The sequence below is a fragment of the Natator depressus genome, chromosome 5, assembly GCF_965152275.1.
Source record: "Natator depressus isolate rNatDep1 chromosome 5, rNatDep2.hap1, whole genome shotgun sequence".
NCBI classification, from domain to species: domain Eukaryota; kingdom Metazoa; phylum Chordata; order Testudines; family Cheloniidae; genus Natator; species Natator depressus.
Window position 1 is genome coordinate 112,492,776 of NC_134238.1, and position 21,653 is coordinate 112,514,428.

The 21,653-nt window shown below is 42.9% G+C and overlaps 1 protein-coding gene across 14 annotated transcripts in view; it reads right to left on the bottom strand.

Moving 5' to 3' along the window:
* ELAVL2 (ELAV like RNA binding protein 2) overlaps positions 1-21,653 on the bottom strand; it is a 169,934-nt gene that overhangs the window by 136,764 nt on the left and 11,517 nt on the right. Inside the window, exon 1 of one of the 14 annotated variants that reach the window (XM_074953477.1) lies at positions 7,184-7,772. The exons of 6 other annotated variants lie outside the window; for them this stretch is intronic. The gene's annotated coding sequence lies outside the window, so the exon portion shown is untranslated. Of the gene's footprint in view, positions 1-3,150; positions 3,174-3,794; positions 3,928-7,183; positions 7,773-21,653 lie in introns of those variants that run through there. 7 more of the 14 variants (XM_074953480.1, XM_074953478.1, XM_074953481.1 and 4 more) reach the window with 7 other exon arrangements.

Here is a 21,653-nt window from a genome sequence, read left to right on the forward strand (position 1 = left end):
CATCTAGTCATAAAACCAGTCACTGAACAGATTAAAAAATTCACAAGCAGTTACTGAACCATATAAGGAAACTCTTCTGTGGTTAAATGAAATATTTCTTGTCCAAGTTCTGACTTTAAAAGTGTTGCATTCTAGTCTTAAGGTGTTTGATCACCACAATCTTGAAACATTAAGCAAACAATTTCATTTACTTGTGCTTAAAAAAAAATGGAATTTCATCTCCACTGATGCCAACACCGCACAATTACAATATTTCACTACAAAATTTCAAATGCAGGTCATACTACATAAAACTGAGCCAGAATTCTAGGAGAGAGGAGAGGAGAGATACTCTAAGATGTGGAAAGTCTTGATGTTACTAGGTATTTTATGCTCCTATCATCAATTATACTATGTAAGCTAAAACAGAAGGGTAAGACCAGAATGAGATAACATCCATGAAATTAAAAGAACAAATTTAAAAGCTGATTACTCTTATTACACAATGCATAACTATTTCCTCTAAACTCTGGACTCACTGCCAAAAGGTATTCTTGAAGTTTAGTAGTATTCAAAAAAAGATTAGACATTTATATGAATAATGAGAAATCAAGCTACATGAAACAGGATAGATTTTAAGGAGAGAGAAAGATTTTTGTGTTTCAGGAGGTAAACCACGCACTGAAATCACAGGGGTTAGTGAAAAATTCCCTATAGGTAATTTATTCCATGACTGTCCATAGCATTTTTTGCATCTTCTTCTGAAGTACTGGGTATTGGCCCACTGCCAGACAGTATACTGAATTAACTGAATCCCTGGTCTGATCCAATATGGCCATTCCTATTAGATACTTGCCTTTAGAGATTCAAAACAGCGAACAAAGTTTTCTTCGCAAATATTCCATTTTCAGTTTTTGCTTGGTGCCAAGCCACCAACTTCCTTGCCTTGCTAGGATTCATTTCTTTAAGGCAGAGGTGTGGGAGTGGTTGAGGGTAATGAGGCAAAGTTTAAGTGAAGTTGTGCCTTCACAGGTTTAATCAGTTAATAGGCAACAGAAGATGAAAATCAGCTTATTTCCTGTTCAATTAAGATAACTGCATCCCAACAGAAGCCAGTGATATTTATCACCTTGCCTTGTTACACATCACAACCATTAGGTACTGTCTATTGGGACACACCAAGGTTTAGTGGTGCCAGTGGTCAGGAACAGCAGGGCTAAGGCACTTCCTTCCACAGGGTGGAGCGCTGCGATAAGCAAAGGAAGCCAGTGCCCCAACTTTCCACATAGTCCTTTCCCCACCCAAGGCTAGCATCTGTACTTATGCACAGTTCACATTCACTTTAGATTGAAATGACAAGAAACCCTTGCATATTTTAAATGCTCACGCAGCATTTCTGAAGCATGCTGACCATTCAAGATGCACAAGTTATTCCAGGGTTCTTCAAGCTAAAGGCAATGCAAACTGTGCACAAAAATAAATGCTGCCCCACAGTGCAAGTCATGATTCCTTGACCTGTATAAGCTGATTCAGGGAGAAGATAGCAGACACATGGTTATGACCGAATGAAATCCAGGAAGAGTGAGGTCAGACCTGGGATGGGGGAGGTAAAAAGAGGTGCAGAGTGTGGAGAGAATGGATGGACAGGTGTGTAAGAATGAAAGGCCGTGTTAAGAAGGGGGGTGGGGGAGAGAAGAGAGAAAGAGTAATCCAAATAGAGGAGTTTACTACAAACAGTCCAAACAATGCTTCCTGTCACAGCAGCAAGTGCTGCTGCTGAGTTTATCTGAGCTACAACAGATGCATGGACAGAGGAGAAAAATAAGGAAGAAGGGACAGGAGATTCCTGAGAGATTACAGGAAACAATAAAGAAAGGAGGAGAGAAGACAGAGCCAACCAAGCAGTCAAAGGGAAGAAAAGATCGACAAAAGCTATTCAGTCACAAAAAGCACCTCCTCACGAAAAGATTTTGCTGATTTTTTTGATGCAAATAGTAAGTACTATATTACAGAACGTAGGAACAATGACCAAATTATTTGACCAAGACCTGGAAAACTATATATTAGCAAAGAGAAGGATGCACTTAAGTTTTTACACATGTCCCGCGCCACAGAGTTCTGGGAGTAAAATCTTGACACCCCTTCTCCATGATTTGAAGCCTCCAACACACCAAGATCCTTCCCCTTCCATGCTTGCATATGCCTATCTGAACTTTCTTCTTGGTCGAATGAGAATCCTGAACAGTCTCCAATCCTGTCCCTGCCCTCCACCAAACACAGTCCTATTTTTTAAAAAGGAAGGGTTTTTTTAAGAAAACTAGGTTAATCTAGAACTCTTGCGCATCAAGTTATAGCTACATTTCTCCAGTGTAGAAAAGGGAGCCAAAAGTCAGCTGTATCAATAGGCTTTCACCATCCACTCAAACATTACACTTCATTACATAACTGATACGTTCAAACTCTAAGCTCAATCGTGCAGAAATTTTAGCAAATGGGAACTTCACACTTTTTCTGCAGGTTCACTTTTGCAGTGAGCACATGGGTCACACCAAGGAACAACTCTATGTCGACCCCAAACCAGTATATTTACTGGAGGCTCCTGTTAATGTGCACTCTCTCCTGCCCCTTTTTGCGTTGGCTTGTCTATATAATGCCTGCCCCAACACAGCAATCACAACGATATCTAGTTGTTTGCAGCCCCTTGCCCCCTGCACTTAGGAAAAATGACTGCATGGACTTGCCAAAGGCTCGTTAGGAAAAATGGCAGCTCCCTTTGCTGAGAAGTGGATGATCTGCAGCAAGAAAAGGGAACTACAGATCAGAAGAGATGGGATCTCACTCTGTGGGAAAGAGGAGTCCTTGCAAGAGGAAGAATCCCTCTCTTTTTAGGGGACGTGAACGTGCACAGAAATCGGCAGAGGGGGCGCAGTGTGGGACGCTTTAGTGGCCAGGGCTCTGGGGAGACTGGGCGACAGGCTGGAGGACGGTTTAGAAGGCAGCGCCCCACGAATAAGGGGCATCTGGTCTGCACCTTGGCCAGCCGCTCTACGCCACGCGCTCCCCCCTCCCCCCCCCCAGCAGCACGCGCCCGCCCCTCCGCCCTTCCCCCCCGTCGCTTGCCCGGGGATCCCGGCACGCGGCGCGGCGCCACTCAGAGGCCCCGCTCCCTACCACGCCCAGAGCCTGCCCGCCGCTCCCCGGCTCCCTGCCCCGCCTTCCCGTCGCGTGCGAGCCCGCACGGCCAGCGCGAGGCGCGACCTCCTCCGAGAGCCCCGAACAGCGCCCAGCTGCGGCCATGCCGCCGAGGCTCTTGCACCGCAACCGGGGGGGGCGAGGTCCGGCGGCACTCTGCAAGCGCTCCCGCCGCAGGCACAGGCGCCCAGGGCGTGAGCCCCCCGCCGCGGCGAGCTGCGGGTGTTTGGCGGATCCTCGGCGGTGCATCCCCCGCCCCGGAAAAGCGGCAAACAAAAGGCAGCGGCAGCAGCCAGAGAAATAGCTGGACGCGCCAGCCCCCAGACTCCCGGGCACGCTGCCGTTACGGGAGACGAGACCACAAACGCTTTGGTAGCTACAGCTCCCCACCAGCAAATAGCGAGGGCCCCGAGTAGCTGGTTTCCAGTGCACGCAAAGCGAGCTTGCAAACTATGAGCAACTCGGGGAGTCTTTAAAAAAAAAAAAAAGCCCCGCATGCCTCCCCCCCGAAAGGGAGGCCTGGAGCTTCATCTCAGGGCAACACCAGCAGCAGCAGCTCCCACCCGGGGAAAAAAAAATTGCTCTCATAACCCGCACAACCCCGCTTTATTGTTTTAACTTACTCCGGCCCTGCGTTTGCAGCGCCCACGCCAGCAAGGATCCCGATCCAGCTGCGGCAGGGACGAGCGGCCCGGGCGCTGGCGGGAAAATAAAAGGAGCCCCCACCTTGGGCTGCTTGAGTGACACCGGGGAGCGGCCAGTGAGGGCGCCGGGAGCCTGCGGCAAGGCAAGGCGTCAACGTCCCCGACGGGAAGGGACTCCGCCCCGGCCCCACATATAGGGGCGGGGGTATCACGCTCCCTCCCCCCACTGCCGCTCCCACTCCGGGCCCCAGGGGAATTAGCACCGCCCATAACAACAAGAGTATTGCAGGCTACCCTGGAAAAAGCCTCTGGAGCCCCAGGGTCTTGCAAACGTCCCTTAGCTGCATCCTGCATGGAATTGCTGAGCTGATTCCCCCCAGGGTAAGAAATTATTTTTCTCTTCTCAGCCCCCCCCCACCATCTTTATTTCAGAGGCCAGCTCAAATAGAAGGAAACTTTGCCGGCAGTGTTTGTTCTTGGAAGCTTTCATACACCCAGAGATCCAGTAAATTATTTCCAGTGTGTAAGGGGGCTTGGAGAGCTGCTTGGTAGCCTGTTCTCACTGGGGTCCCCACGCCAGGGTCGGAAGAAGAGCTGTCGTGTAGTGTGCGGCCCCAGCGGTCTGATAATCATGGGGTAGGTGTTTAATAAGGAGTCACTCTTCCATCCCCTCCCCGCGCGCCCATTAATAGTAATACTTGTATTGCCTGGAGCAGGCCCCCAGTGTGCCTCTGTACAAACTCATGCCCTCTGCAGTCTGAGTCCTGCTTTAGTCAGAAGAACCAAAGCGCACTTCTAGCAAACAACTAGGCGGTATATTACTGCCGTTGCTCTATGCTGAGTTCATTATCATTAAACACCTGAGTGCCTCATTAGCCACAACAGATCACCTGCCCCTGTGTAGGACTAGGGGGAAACACACTCTGTCTAAGCAATGCAGTAAGGGCCTCCTGCTGCATAGAGGTGGAAGAAAAGTGGGGGGGTTACAAGCAAGATCTCTAGTTTAGCTGTTTCTTGATTCATAGAGGACTGAGGTGTGCTCTCTCTTTTAGGGGAAAGAAGGTTTTATGCTGGGGCTCTCCTTATTTTTGCCCCCGCCCCCAGCCTAGCAGGAACAATTTAATATAGATTTGGAGGGGAGGGAGAGAGGACTGTCACGCTCCTTTTTTCCCCTATACTTTATATACAGTATGTTAGCCATAGTCTAAAGACCTGAAGCACCTGCAGCTCAGAAGTCAGAGGGGCCTACATTGCCTCTGTGGCTACCTCCATCTCTCTCAAATAGCTTTGGCTGGAGCTCGCTCCTTTGGACTGAAATAGTACCCAAATCGTCTCCAGCTTGGTCCCTGCTCACATTTCGATTTCGAATTTAGTAGCTCAGTTCATTCCCTGGTTGGAGATAAAATGCACTCTATATATGGGCTTAGCTTCTAGCAACAGCATGCAGTTAATGGTACTTTCTACAGAAATGGCCTGGGGACGAGGTGTTAACATGACTGGATAGTATGGACTAAGTCAAAGAGCTCCGCGTTGGTCTGTAAGATGCACATTTCAGCTTCAGGCACATATACCCCTCCACCCTCGCAGATGTCTTCTAAACTGCGATATTTGTAAACTATAAATCCAGCAAGGACACACAACCTCCACCTCTCAGTAACAGTCTTGTCTCATAGATCTACTTAATCCTAGTCTACAGTTTCTTTCCTTCAAACCTCTAGCAATCTGGATGCGCTTTCTTTGAGGGAGCATATTTAGCTAGGCAGAAAATAGGCTCCAGTTAATGATTTTAACTGGAAGGGGACAGTCACATCCTCAAAGATAAGAACAAGTACTACACGGTTTAATATTCCTTTCGCCCTCCCAGCAATAAAGCTAGCTCTGTAACGTGTCATTATTCGTCAATATACCGTCTCAACACCAATTTCGCTACCAATGCTGGGGAAGCCGAATGAAGGAACGTGTCCAGCTACAAATTCACCCCAGTTGTATTGCTCTCGTAGTGATTCTTTTCAGATGTGCAATAGGTGGGTACGTAGAAACGTGATGGGCATAAATTAAACAACAATGGCAATGCTTGGTCCTGTCTTTTACCACGCTGCAGTGCAATCCTTTAGCAGCTCTAAAATGCCACCTAATCACACCGTTTAATACAGGACAGGAAGGAGGTTGAAGATACATTATTTTTAGACCCAGAGCACCCTACTAACCCCAACCCCGGGCACCCCCCACCCCCATCACCACCTCCTTTTGCTTCTGCCACTAAATGTAAACTTCTCCCATGCAAGCCAGACTTCCCCGCGGTTCTGTTTCCCCTACGCAATAATCGGGAGGCTGCTTTCTCTTAACCAGGGGCAGTATTGAAGTTAAAATTGCAGCAAGCTCGACCAGCCAGTTACAATCTGGACCAGGAACGCCTCCCGGGCTCAACCATTTTTCTCCGGTGGCAGCTTGACAATAGCGAAGAGAGGGAAACGGGGGCTCAGGCTGCCGGGATGGCTACCGGGCACTTCCAGGGAACCGTTTTTCCCGTGATCAATGCTATCGCTACAGTAGGACCACGGACAGTGATTGGAGTATACCTCTCTCTGTCCTTGCCAGCTCACGCCTTTCTACTGCCTCAGTACGAAGCATTTTTAGCTTTCCCAGAACAAAGGGACTCTTGTATCCCGCATGTAGACTGAATCCTCCCCATACAGGCTTTTAATTTTCACTCGAAGGTTTGAATAATAATCCCCCTCCCTCCCCATATTACAGCAATCCATTCACCCCAATTGGACCTTGCATACCTTCTAACCAGTCATCAGTTTTGACATTACCCCAGCTAATCACACGGGCTGCATGTACTTGGTCCAGACCACTACAACTCATTGTATGCTGTAGCATACATGCCATCTCGTATCCCTTCAGAACTGACAAAATGCTGTTTGGCTAATGCAATTAGACTTGGGGTCTTATCCCGCCTAATCTGCAACCGTAGGTTTATCTTTTCAAAGCGATACTCATTCATTCATCTGCATGATGTGGGTCCCTTCAGATGTTTTACGCGAGTGATGCATTCAGAGTTAGAAAGGTATTCCTATTATAAGAACTTTAAACCACGATCTAGCTAGTTTATAGCCTAGGTACTGAATATGTACATCTGCTTGAATGCAAAATAATGTATATTTTCTCCTGGTGATCTTAATATTGCCAATACTTCCAGGTATTTGTCCTGTTAACACACTGTAATGTACATGAATTGCTTTAAAGGAAACATAAGCATATGTAATAGAGTTAATTCTTTACTGCATGCATCCTACGCTTTCTGGTATTTGATTTAGACAGTGTATTAGCTATAGAAACATTAAAAGAATCAAAACACAACTTACCTTTCTCTCTTCAGCTTAAAAAAAAAAGTAACGTTGAAGTTCTCCCAATACAAAGGAGTAAGAAGCAGATGGATAGTTCTCAAGACAACACACAAAATCTAAACTGTGGACAGTTTTAAGCGGAAGCAAATAAAATGAAAATGCTTTCCCTCCCAATAGTCCAACACTTTAAAAAAATCAGGAAAATTAAAAGGGAAAGGAAAACTTAAAACAAGGAATGTGACAAGGCTAGCCTCCTATTGCAACACAACTCAACAAAAAGGGGGAGGGGAGAGAAATAAAGGAAGGAACAAAGAAAAGAAGGGATGAAAGGACGCGTTACAAAGACGGTCTCTTTCTCTCTGCCTCCTTGTTTCTTTTTAGTAGCTCGCTACAGAAGTAAAATGCTGCATCTCTAAGTGAGAACAGAAATAAAGGGGGGAGGACGTCTTAAAAGGGAGGTGGACTGGATCACACAGATTTATAGCAACCGTATCACCCAGCGCTCCTCTGCTTCCGCACCAGTGTGTGCGTGTGTGTGTCTGCAGCTGTGCCAGGCTCCCACCTATCCCGGCCGCCACGCGCGGAAGTATCCGCCGAAACCCGATACAACGGAACCTGCTGGCAAGCCTCTGCGCCGCGATTGGTGCGACGGGGTTCCTCTGGCGCCGCCCCGGCGCAACAGCCAGTCTCGATTGGCTGCCAGCTGGTGTCAATCCGGCACACTCAATGGAGTCCCGTTTCAGGGTGAGTTGCACCGAGAGGTACCACACTCAGCACGGGGGGGGGCAATGCGAGAAAATAGGAGCCCTGGAGCAGAAAGCAACGTGGGATGGTTCTGCCTGGACTGTCAGAGTTCCCCGCGGGGTGCAGGCTTGATCCGTCAGAAATCTTGCTGGTGTAGAAAGACTCGGTACTGGGGACTGACTGCTGCCGCCTCTTTCGCAGAGTCTTGAACATTAAAATGTCATGCATCGCCTCTGAGGCTCTTTCTTTAAACACGAGCAAAAGAATTGCCGGCACGTCCACCTTGTTTCTCCTGGGTCTGTTTTCATTACTTTCTAGCGCTTCGAGATTGGTCTTAGTGTTTCAGTCTTTTCTAATACATGGGGTGGTTGTTAGACAACGCTTGCAAAGGCAAGAATGGAAAGCAACTATTAGGAAATAGTACTTTCTATTATGTCACCACAGAGTAGGGTAGAATAATTAGACCGTCCTATCCAGAAACCCTCTGTACAGAGCTCGGAGACTTTCATTGACAGGTACATCTAAAAAAAGAGGAGTTGATATGGACCACATACTTCTCTCTGTCAGGCAAAACGTATTTCACTAGTCTGCATTTAAAGAACTTTATAGTACTGACCAATTACTGCAGTGATTTCTCCTCTGACAGTGAAGATTGATATTAATTGAGATTTCCAGTGACAAACATCTATGTGCGGGGGGTGGGAGGCTTTTCTTATTTTATCACTCTTATCTTTCCAAGAGAACACGGTTGTCTTTAAGACCGTTATGTTGAATGAGAGAAACAAACCTGCATTATATACTTACACCTTTCATTGCTCACACTAATCCTTTTATGGCACTTGAACTTACTTTCTGTTTAAAATCCGAAATGCTTCCTAGAACGTATTTGCTTCTTTTCCCCTGATACACAACACAACGGGTATAAAGCATTTACAGTAACAAAGCACTTATGCCCTTCGGAAAGGAACTCCTTTAGATGCTTATTTAGTGCAATCTGGTATTTGCATCCAGCCGGAGGGGGGAGGGGGGAGAAGACACACACAATGATTGGAAGAGAGCAGTAAAATAAATTAGTGTTCCTTGAGAGTGTCCTTGAGTGTTTATAAATGATTAATGGGATGGAAGAGAAACCTGTTTATCTGCGGTTTGGTCCATATAATCGCCATCTCCTATCAACATGACAATAACTAAGTAGTACATACGGCCTGATTTTTTACATCTCGCAAAACCATTTATATTTTAAATGTATCTGACATCTTTCGAGAACAGGAGGGTTTTTAGATCATCTGGAATTTAATTTACAGTCTAACACGAACTTTTTGAACCAGGTTGGAACTCCGAAAAAACGGATTAACTCCTCTGATGAACAAGTGGTGAAAGAGTTGTTCTTTGAACTGAAGAGAAACCTGGTGAGGAAAATTGCAAAGAATTATCACTGTGATAAACACCTTCCCAACAAGGCGGCTCGTACAACAGTCCTACTTAAATGATGCCTATTTATAGCCAGTTTGTAGAAGTGTATGCATAAATTATGTTTCGAGGAGTTTAAGTTAGTATTCCATAAGGTCCCTTGGGCTTGCACTATTTTTCGCTTTACTTTGGTCTGCGACTGCTCCTTAATTATAGCAAAAATAACTGTTTAACTGTTTAAATGTCTCTAACGATGCCACACTTAACACCTAAATGTTGGTGCTCTTTAGAATGCGGGTGATGTAATATTGCACACAAATCAAGTTTAGTGTATATAGGAGTAAGTCATATTTTGAAAAAAACGTAGTTAGTGTGTCAGGGCGGGTTTTGAAGTGTGGATCATAACTGAGACTAAGTAGAACAAATAAAACTTATCCGTACTGTGTTGTATTCTTAGACAAAACTAGATTTACTTAGTGGTTACTTTTTCTTCAGTCTAGATTGTGTAGAATGGGGTTTTTTTAGCAGTTAACACCGTTCCTCAACAGTATATCAGCAGTACGAGGGGGGTGGGGGTAGGGGAGAAAATAAACCCAGTGAAATCTCTGAGTAGAGTCCTTTCATGTATTAGCAACCCCTTTAAAATAACTATTCACCTCGTCAATAAATAGCTGTTCCTAAATTAAAAGGAGGTTTGGGGTTTGTTTTTAAAGAAAACTCCGAAACTTATGAGAGATTTGAAACTAGAACTGTGGCTTTTTCAACTTTTCCAGGGAATTAAATGAATCTGCCCGAAGCAGGTGCCCAGACACGTCTGCGAGTCAGACTCGGGTTAGAACGCTTTTCAACAAAAGAAGAGCCCAGCGGTAATTAGCGCTCAGTTCTTGGTAATAAAACCCACACCTTCGTACCCTAACACTTTCGATAGACTTACAATCGCTACCGATGAGGCACGCACGTTGGTTGACACAGTGTACGGAAGGAAATTCAGCAGAAAATAGCCCTTAAAGTCCGTGTCTTGTCATTGGCCCTTCTCCTCTCTGATTCGTCTTCAATCTCCTTGGTTGTACGCAATGGCGGGGGGGGGGGGGGGAAATGTTCATAGATCCCCCCTCCCCCAACAGTGAAATGCTTTCCCATAAATTATGTATAAATATAAAACGGCCACATACAATCTTGCAGCCGATGACCTTTTGGGTAGAAAGTCGCTTTGTTTACTTTGGGCGCGCGGGGGAGGGGGAGGTGTCTGGCCAGAGCATTGGGTTCAGATGTGTTAGTTGTTACAGAGCCTTTGCAGGCTTGAAAGCCCAATAACCCCTTTTAGCCACATATTTGTTTTAAGGCTGCTGAAAACACCCCCATCCTAGGATTAAGACTGGAGGATGCTGTACTGGTGATATAAGAACAAATAGGAAATGGTCTGTTTAAACGCTTCAGAGCAAGGAGGTGCATTCACTTTACCAGCTAACTTTTTAAAAACCCGCTTCATCCTAACTGACTGGTAGATATCGACTCCACTCCAGCGAGCTGAGCGGATCGGATGGGAACAAAAATTAGACAAAGTTGTAGGGAGCTTGATACTAACGTACCTGAGTCATCACAACCCCCTAGCCGTCTGACTAGGACTAATGCAGGTTGTAGGACCATGGACAGAGACAAGCAGCCCCTCCTAAGGCTTGTCCTGATCCCTGACACGCAACTGCACTCTCGTTCAAAAACTATTTCTAAGAGCCATACGACAGAGCACATTCAGCAACATATGGGAACAATGCTGCTTTGGAGTTAAGTAAACTTTCTCTTTCCTTTCTTTCGCCCCCCTTTTTTACAGCGACCGTAAAGAGCATCACACTGAAACACGCCTATCCCCAAGCAAAAATCCTCAGTAAAACGTGTAATGTTACTATGGGCTCCCCCCCCCCCCCACTGAAGGCACTTCTTATGTCAGACAAATAATTCCTAGTTAGTGTTGTTCATGTGTGAAATTGTAAGCTGGCAATCATGCGTTGTTTGTTTGTTTTTTAAAAAAAGCCTTCATCTTAAAAGGCCCTCTTTAGGTTGTGTTTACACTGCAAGCTTAGGTTTTGCTCCTGTTATCATAATAAAAAGCGTAAGCTTGAGGCGTTTAAAACAAATCGTCAGACTGGTATATCTTGCTTCAAAAAAACACCTGCTCTTTAAGCGTTGTGTGGGTTGGCGGGGTGGGGATTTTTGTTTTGTTTTTGCCTGACCCTATTCAGAATACTAAGATCTGTAAACTGTGTCTGAATCTACCTTAGTGTAAATAATGCAACTGACGTTGCTATATTTCTTCTCTCTTCTAGTGTGTAACCCCAAAGCCTTAATGCTACTACAGCCTCTTTCTCAGGGCGAGAGAAGGGGTTTTGTGTGCCTGGTGGCTTTCTGGAGAGGGTTAAAGGGGAGGGTAAGTTTCGGTTTCTTGAGCACGAGGTAAGAGCAATCACTTGGCTTTCTGCAAGGAAAGATAAATCTTAATCCGACTAAATAAAATAATAATTTAAGTAAACCGTCTGCCTGTTCCTGAGCAGGACTGTGACCTTGTGCAGTTTCTACAGGGAAATGGGAAGAGGCAGGTCTCTGCTGCACGGCCGTTCTTGTTTGCAGGTAGTTTCTCTCGCTGAAGATTTGTCTTCCCCGTGCTGTGTAATACACGTTTAATTTTAAAATAATAGGACCGGGCACACCAGCCAGTCAATCGGTCCCATCGACCCCTTTTGTGCGGAGACCAAACGCTTGCCCGACAGAGAAAGTGACAGCACCAGGGCACGGTAACAAAGCCATAGTGTGTACCAAAAGAAGAGTGAGGCCCAGAGAGACACCGCAGCTAGAGAAGCAGCTGTCTTATCAGCACAGTGCAGAGATGGAGATGGCTCAAGAGGTCCTCAACAGATAATCACTTGAATAGGTTTGCAACGCGCCAAACTTCACGCTTGATAAGACCGACCCAATGCAGAAAGCAGCACAGATCCAGCTCCTTTCTATTTTATCTGCGCTGTAAATTAAGACATTGAAATTCAGGTGGCGCAGGCAGCATGTTGCGGATAGACCACTAAAGTAAACGGTCATTAGAAAGCTTTCGGCAGCGAGAAATAGGCGTCTGTAACTGGATGTTACTTTAATAATAATTAAGAAGTAGCCACCTGTCTTAAAGTGACAGCTGAGGGGGTGCGGGGGGGGCTACCTTTTCTTTGCCAGCTTTGTCACATGCCCCTGAGTCATTGAACAACCTAGTTAGCTGCGAAGTTTAAAGACCGAGTTTATTGCAAAAGACTGAGTTCCAACTGGAACTGCAGTGCTAATTTTAAGTCCCCCCTCCTACCTCCGATGAAGAAAAAGATTCACTGTGACTTAATAAAAACAACCCTCCGCCTGGTATTAAAAAAAAAAAAGCAACCTGCAGAAGATAAAAAACATGCTTTTGCGAGCACAGATTAATCAAAACTCTTTGCTGAAGGGAAGTGAAAAGGATAGTTCATGAGTTAGCAGAATTATTTGCATGTCACAAGAAAAATGAGCTAGAGTAGGTACTAAGCCATTTATGTAAGCAGCAAATCCCCTTCTAACATATGTGTGTTGATTGACTAATGACATCAGATTAGAATACCGTAGCTCCTCCTTGTTTCAGCAGGAACGCCTTTTAAAAAAAAACAACCACCAAGCTTAGCTTTGATTTAAAAACTAAATTGCATTTATGGAAAATGCAATTAAAAGGGACATACAGAGAGCACAGGAGCACAACCGTTTTCATAAGGTAGGGGTGAGTACATTTACTTAGCTGTTTTGTGGGTTGGTGCCCAATAGGGCTGAGTAGCCAAACCAGATGCAAGAAATTATCTAATTTTAGCCAGTCTATCATCCCATGCCTTCCTTGGATAATGTTTTAAAACTAGGCAGGTTTTATTTCCTAACAAAAATAAACTACTGGATAAATGTCTGAACTTAACTGTCAGCAGGCCAATAAAGGCCTCTGTCAGGCTGTCACTGAGGCTTGCTAACTGGAGGGCAGAACAGTGAATATGGTGGTATAATGCTGATATTTTTAACAAGGGGCCACCATAAAAATTTGCCTTTATTCTGTGACAAACTTTGTCTAGCAAGGGTGCATGTGATGGCAGAAGGGAAATAAAGAAGTATTATGGAATCCATTAATTTCTTTTCCCCTTTTAACAGGAATGCTTTCTCATAACCAAGGAGGAAAGCAGCACCAACCTAGGTCTGGGGAGAGCGAGAGAGGAGGGACCTCAATATTGGTGCACTTTGCTGGAAACATTTATATTTTCTTCCTGGAAAAAAAAATGCTGGCTATATTAATAGTGTAGCAGAGCATTCGTCTAGTCACAAATTTAGAGGGGGGGGGGGAAACGAGGATAGGATCAACAGCCTTTAGGGTGATCTGCCAGTATCTTTTGTTTGTTTTTGTAATACCTGACACTTGGTGCAATGTGGTCATTTTGTTAAAAAGGGCAAAATCACTTGCTCTTTTTAAAAGTATTTTTGAATTGACCCTATGGATAAATTATTTCTAGCAGGGATGATACAGCAGGCTCTGGCAAAGGGGTGAACGCCATTTAGAAAATCACTCTCTTTAATTTGGTGGATGAGTAATAAAAGTGTACAGTGAATCCCTGTCCAGTCAAGCATTGTATGGGGATGGGGAGAAATAATCTTGTGTAAAAGAAAGCAATAAAACCCCTAAATTAAAGCACTTTATTTTTTTAAGTTATGCTATTTTCCATCTAAAAAATAATAATGCTTTTAAGCTCCCCACTGAATTAGGCCAAATACTGTCACAACTTGGAGAATTTGGTGAAATTGTATTTCTATCATACCAAGAGGCTTCCTCAGGAAACAGGATAGATATAAACTTACTGTAATTAGTACATCCACTCATGGTATTATAGTTATAGAAATATTGACTTAACTGATGGATTTTACTTTTTCAAATGTATGATGTGTGTGTTATATTTTCATTCAATCTGTTGAGGGAAAAGTGCATGTTACACTAAGGTAGCTTTTTTATTCTGCCATCATTTTTCTTGTTGACAGTGTAGTGCAGTAAAATACTGGCTATTGCTACTAGTATTTTATTGAAAAAATGTCCCTGTGAAGTCTGGACTGTTAGTACACTAAGTAATTAGATCATCTTCAGATAATCAGATCACATGCATAGTAGATGGAATTTTTTTTTGACCTTGTGTAGACCACTTGTTTGAACATATTTCAAATCATTTTAGGTATCTGCTTGAATTTTTTGGTTTTTATTCAATTAAGATGATGATATGCACCCAGTTTGAAATTAAGATTCACGATCAAGGTCTGCATATAATTATGTATTGATGTGGATGTGTGAGAGTTTGAGGTGAATTCAAGTTTCACTTGCTTCTACTGCAGTTATGTGACCTCAGTCTTTTTCTGTAACATAAGCTTAGTTTGATGGGTGGAACCAGATACCCATTACTGAAAGGGAACACTGAATTTAAATATATTTATGTAGCATTCTGTCAATAAATACCCTTTCTTCCTTCTCCCTGCCTATCCTCCACCTTTTATCAGTTTTCCTTTTTGGATTTTGCTGCATTTTTTTCTTTCCACTCTTACATTTATACATAAGAGGCCCTCTATTCCAAATACTGTGGAATTAAGCTATAGTGATTATTACTTGCAGTGATCAGTTATGTGGATCAAATCTTGTTCTCCAAAAGCCAATTCCCACTGGTGGTGATGTTTGTCCCTCACTTATAGTGATCTCTAGGATTTTAGTTGTAAGGATCAGATAGGGAAGGAGTTCTCTGGTTTTCTTCGCAGACAAGAATTTAACATTTTCATGTGAAAATTCTTTACCTGCAGATGATTTAACAATTTATGTGCATGCCCGTTAAAAACAATAATTAAATAGACTTGCACTGGCACTAAAATATCTACTGGAACTTGCTGTGTCTTTGCACAGAAGAAATTTTGCCTCTCTTTCATACGCAAGCTCAGTTTCATGGATCAGAAATTATCCTGTAAGGTTCTGAGCTACTTAACTCTCATTGAGATGAGTATATAGGCAGGATCTGGCTCATATATTATCTTTCAGATTTAGCTATCTAAAAGGTTCCCCAACTTGATTCTCAGAATACTGTTAGAGTCCATCTATAATTTTGTGGTCAGCCTACTGTAGTTCTTGAATGTTGCATGTTTGGAATAAAGATTATGCTAATATCACCCATGCTGATGCTAAGAAAGTGTTTAGGTTATTACAAGTTTATTGGCCTATGTTGGTGCAGCTGATGTCCTATTTTGACACCACGTTTCCTGCTATTGGACATTTGGGCAATTGTGCATCTGATACTGTATAGAAAGAAACAACTTCTGCACCAGCCAAGTCAATATTTTAAAATACATTTTTTCAAAATTTTATATTCTATAAAAGTAGAACACCCGTCTGAAGAAATAAATCAAGGAAGAAACAGAAGATTCGCTAGTATTCTTAAGAAAAAAGCTAGAGTTCAAGTAACTTCTGTGATTTTGCCATTATGCCATTTCTCCACAGCTGAATTTAAAATGGTGATTTTTTTTCAGTCACTTAATCCTACATTTTCACAATTGACCAGTGATTTGGGTGTCCAACTTGAGACAGCTGATGACCCATCCTCTGAAAATCAGGCTTCTTTATGGTGTCTCAGCTTGGGCATCTGAAAAGAAAGGCATCCAAAATCACTAGTGAAAGTGTAGATATAAATGCACTGGTTCAGTAGCACAAATGTAAATAACTACTTGAGCTCCCTCTCCGTGTGCAGAGAATAAAAACTACTAACATATACTTGGAGATTTGAAGATTCTTCATTTGAGATGCCATTCTCAGACATTATCAGCAATGGTGTGATTCTAACTATAATGAAGTGAGTAAGACAGTTGGCTACAAGATAAGACCTGTTATTAACCATTAGTTAAATACAATCATAAAATGTGTGTGATTAAGGATTTATATTCAGTGCGTCTGGAAATAGGTCCTAACAGGAGAAACCCACTTTATGTAGTACTTTTGCCTTAATGCTAAAACTCCTACTAAATTCTCCCAAACAACTTTCAGTCACAGTTAGGCTTCTAGATCTTTATATCTGTTTAAATGTCATATACTTTCATTATAAAATTTAAGTACCTTCCATCCAAGGTTCTGTATATTTAACAACAACCAAACAACAAGTCTAATAATTTGCCTGAGTTATAGTGAAATGATTCCTTGTTTTACAGATGAGAAAACTTGAGTTATAGGGAAGGTAGAGGATTGGCTCAAAGTAGCAGAAGAAATTTGTGTTAGAGACAGGAACAGTTACCAGATCTTCTGATTTTCAGTCCTGTGCTTTAACCAAAAAACCATTCTTCCTCCCCAAACTAATCCTTAAAGATGTAAAACATAGGCCCAGATCCACAAAAGGACTTAAGTGTTGCAATACTCAGAATCATGGTGCCTTGCTCTTAGGCACCTAGAAAAATCACAGGAACAACTGTGATTCACAAAGCCAGAGCTAGGGCCCTATACAATGCTATACAAAGCTCCCTATACAATGAATGGGGAGAGACAGGAATCTTAGAACGTGATCCACAAAAACTAGCATGCTCGGCAGGGAGCTGCCTAAGCTAACCAATGGGAGTGCCAACAACAGGAGCGTGTACTAAGCCCTGTCCCTCTAAAGACAGGCACCTAACTTTGCTTACAGATCCACAAATGGGAACCTATCTCCTTGAGTCAGATGGCTTAGCACCTAAGTAGTTTCTTGTGGAAATGAGTTAGGCATCTGCCTAACAGCCAGAGAAAGAGGAGGTGATATAACTTTTAGCCCAGTGATTAGAGCACTCATCTGGGAGGTGGGAGACCCAGCTTCCATTTCCCCTTTTGCCAGACTGGGTAGAAGGGAAACCCCTCTTAAAATCCTACCTCTCAAGAGGGTACTCTAATCACTGAACTGTGGGATATTCTGATGTGGGGCTCTGTCAATCTCTCCTGCTGATGCTGTTCCACTGTAGATAAGTAACAAAAGAGTGATTGGAGCAAAAGGCATGGACAACCCTGAGTCTCCCAACTCGCAGGTGGGTGTCCTACCCACCAGGCTACAGAATCACTCTCTCTCTCTCTCTCTGCCCCAGTGACTATTTAAGTCTTTGGGTCAAAGTAGGTACCTGACTCTCCCATATCCCAGGTGAGTGCTCTAACCACTGTGCTAAAAGTTATAAACTGGACACCACTGCCACTACCACCAGCTCCTCCTCCAGCTGGACTTGATATGGTAAAGAACCTCTGAACACACCAACCTGCTTGGGCCCCATGTGTCAGATAGAAGGAAAAAAAAAAAAAAAAAGTCTTCCCTGGTTCATGGATCACTCTGGGTGTAGACAGGAGATAAGCATTCGGACACGTAGAGGTGCACGTGACCAGAGGCAGGAACTTAGGTGCCAAGGGAACTTTTCAAATGAAAACTTAAGCACTTGAAAAACTTAAGAGTGAGTTTAGGCATCCACAAGGTTTGATAGGAGTTTTGTGGATTATAGAGGAGCCAAAACTGGGATTTAGGTGCCTAAGTCTTGGGTTTAGGTGCTTAAGTACCTTCATGGATCGGGGCCCTAGTATCTCCCCCAACTTATGGTGGGCAAGAGGGCATGAGAAAGCTACAGTTCAGGTTACAGGATCACTTGGATGTCATTAGTTAGATGCTTCAAAGATCTTGTCATGATCTTTCCACAAAGAGATGGAATGAGAATCTGGTAGTGTGCACATGCCTCTGTGTGTTAGAGGAAGCATTAAGGAAACAGTTAACAGTAAACATTTTTAATAAGGATACATTTCCCCCTGTTTCTTTAGTATGTTCAAACAGGTTAATACTTTGTTGGACTTTTCTATTTCTGATAGGGTGGTTCAGAGCTGAAAAGTCTACAATGTAAAAACTATGCAAATTAATGTGGTAATCCACTGTATAATGGGATATACATGCAGTCTACCTCTTCTGTAGGATTGTCTTCTTGGAATAATTATGTTTTCCATGTTTGGAATGGCAGATCAAGGAAAAAAGTGTAAACTATATATGGTTTTCGTATATTGAAGAAAGGAATCTATTGTACATCATTAGCAACATGGTATCATTTGAATATCTGAGGAAGATGGGAGACTTGGTGGTTCATTGACATACCGCCCTAAACTCCAAACTTCTGAAATGTACACTTGAAGCCTGGCTAGGCCTCCAGTGAACTACTTTGTCATCACAGACGTTAGTGGACGTTTGTCTGCAGCTCCAGCCGGTTTGCCACAATTTGAGGTCACTGGAACTATTCACACTGCATAAAGTTAAACACATGCATAAGTCTTTAGGGACTTGGGGCTCCAGTCCGTAACGAGTGGAGTTTGAACAGCTGTACAAAGCTTGCACAGCAACTAGCCCAAGCTATGCATAGTGTTCATCAAATGTTACCAATTCATTTAACTGGCCACCAAAAAAATCATACCCTTTTTTAATTTTACACACAGGATTTTAAACAAATAAAATTTTCTCCAAGATCTTTGAATAGACTACACAAAAGTGTAGTCTGAATGAATCCTTCAATTTGTCTTTTTCACTGGCATATGAGAAATCAAATATTATTGAGGTTCTGAAGTGTCAACTTTTGTAAACGTAAATCAGGTGCCTTACAACATAAATGGTGTTAAAGTATAAATTGTTTGGAGCAGTAACAGACATTTTCCATGAATTACTTTGACACAATGTACTACAAAACATCTTTTTCTTCTCGCTATGCCTTCTTTAGATTTCAGATGTACAAAAAATCCTTTTAAATGTTCTCATTATCTAACCCTGACAGTGCCAGTTTTAGACCTTTTTCCCCCTGTGCAATCTAATTGCTTTTTTCACCATCATCCGAACTGTTGGTTTCACACAGTTAATAAGGCTACTCTATTTTCTAAAACAACTTTTCCCAGTAGATTGTCTAACTTCAGTTAAATATTCATATATCTTGTAGAATCACCTTTAACAAATTTCTTCATTACAATATTGCAATGAGCTTGTTTTTCTTCCTGGAACTGTAAGAATGATTTTTAAAATTTATGGATTTCTGCTTGAATAAATTAAATAACTTTTTTCCAAATCCTAATCAAGCAAGCAAGAACGGAGCAAAATTGGCTTAAGATGAGGTATGTAGTTCAAATATAAAGAGAACTGAAAATAAATAGTGGCAAAGCCATAAGCAAATTAAAGTTGCTTTCCATTTTTAATTAGCTGCCCATCTTGTTGAGAAATGAGATTTTATTCATAATTATGACCAAATATTTTACTGTTACTGTAGGCTCTTGCATAGCATTCTGTTCATGTTTATTGTGTGTGCATTTTGGAAAACTTCATGCTAGCATGACATTATTTTCATTAGTGACTTGGTTAATGGAATGGAGAGTATGCTTATAAAATTTGTGGATCATACCAAACTGGGAGAGGTTGTTTTCACTTTGGAGGACAGGGTTAGAATTCAAAATGAGTGACAGATTGGAGAATTGGTCTGAGATAAATAAGATGAAATTCAATACAGACAAGTGAAAAGAACTATCCTTAGAAAGGAAAAATGAAATACTCCATCACAAAATGGGGTATAAGTGGCTAGGCAGTAGTACTGGTGAGAAGGATCTGAAGGTTATAGTGGATCACAAATTGAATATGAGTCAACAATGTGATGCAGCTGTGAAAAAGGCTCATATTCTGGGGTGTATTAACTGGAGTGTTGTATATAAGACACAGGAGGTTATTGTCCTGCACTCCTTGGCACTAGTGAGGCCTCAGCTGGAATACAGTCTCCAATTCTGGGCACCACACTTTAGGAAAGATATGGAAAAAATTGGAGAAAGTCCAGAAATGGCTCAAAAATAATGAAACCTGGCCTATGAGCAACAATTAAAAAAAACTGGGTATGTTTAACCTTGAAAAAAAAGATGACTGGGGGGGACGGGACCTGATAATCTTCAATTATGCTAAGGGCTGTTATAAAGGAAGAAGGCCATCAATTGTTCTGCATGTCCACTGAAGTCAGGACAAGTAGTAATCATCTTAATCTGTAGCAAGGGAGATTAATGGTACCAGAAAGATCAAGGAGATCTCTGATGGAGAATCTTGTTCCACTGACAGACAACTCCCTTGATGGTTGCGTTGGACTTTGTACTCCACCATTAATGCGGGTACCTAGGTACTCTCTGCTGGCTTTGTTCTCACAGGTTACCCTGGTTCATGCATTATCTGTATCAAATGAAGCGAGAGGGGAGGCTGCTAGAGTCCCTGTGGTGGACATCTTATGACAAGTTGATTGGTTGCAGCATACATATTTTAAAAACCTCTTATGTCATGACTGTGGCTGTACAGAAGGTAAAGAAGAAGTTATTCTCCTCCACCATAGCATCTGCAAAGTCTTAGACAGCAGACTTGTTTCAGTCTGGTAAATTCAGATTTTTTGAGCTCGGTAGTTGATCCGAGTCCCTCCCTTTGTAAAGAAGCTGCTTGTTTTGTAGACAAGATTGATTAGAGATGGGCTGTCTACTTCTGTGATGGCAGAGCAAGGGCCTCATCAACTCTGCTAGAATTTCAGTTGATGATGCTCATGGAGGTGTTGAGAGAACTTTGTCCCAGAACCTGTGGTTTAGATCCATGTCCTTCCTGGCTGGTGAAGGCCAATGAGGAGGTACTGGGTTCCTTCATTGTAGAGATTGTGAATTCCTCTTAGGAGTCAGGCTGCTTATTACTTTTAAAGAAGCATTAGTGCAGCCTTTGTCAGCATCAGGTGATGCTTTCTTGAGTAATCAGCTAATTATCAGCCTGTATCTCACCTTCCTTTCTTGGCCAACACTGTAGAAAAGGTTGTTGCAAGAAAATGAACTCTATCTAGATGCCTTCGATCTTCTTAATGGTTCTCAGTCTGAATATAGATGTGGCTTTTGCACAGAGACTGCATTGGCTCGTGATCTCCTCCTGGTGATGGATGAAGTCCAGGTGTAATGCTGATGGCATTACATCTGTCACCTGCCTTTGATATCACTGATCATAAGATGCTGACTCTCCTGCAGACCCGTGAGATTAGATACAGAGTCTGTTTAGTGGCTTCATTCTTTTCTCAGATGTCACTGGATAGTTGTGGACAATTGCTTCTCTTCTTAAAGAGCTCGCAGGTGGTGTGTGTACACGCACCATGGTAACTTCTGTTCCAACATGTATATGTTAGACATGGGGTACAGTGTTTTCAGTATGTTGATGACCCCCAACTGTACGTAGCCCTCTCATTTAACTCAGATATTGCAGTTCAGCATTTC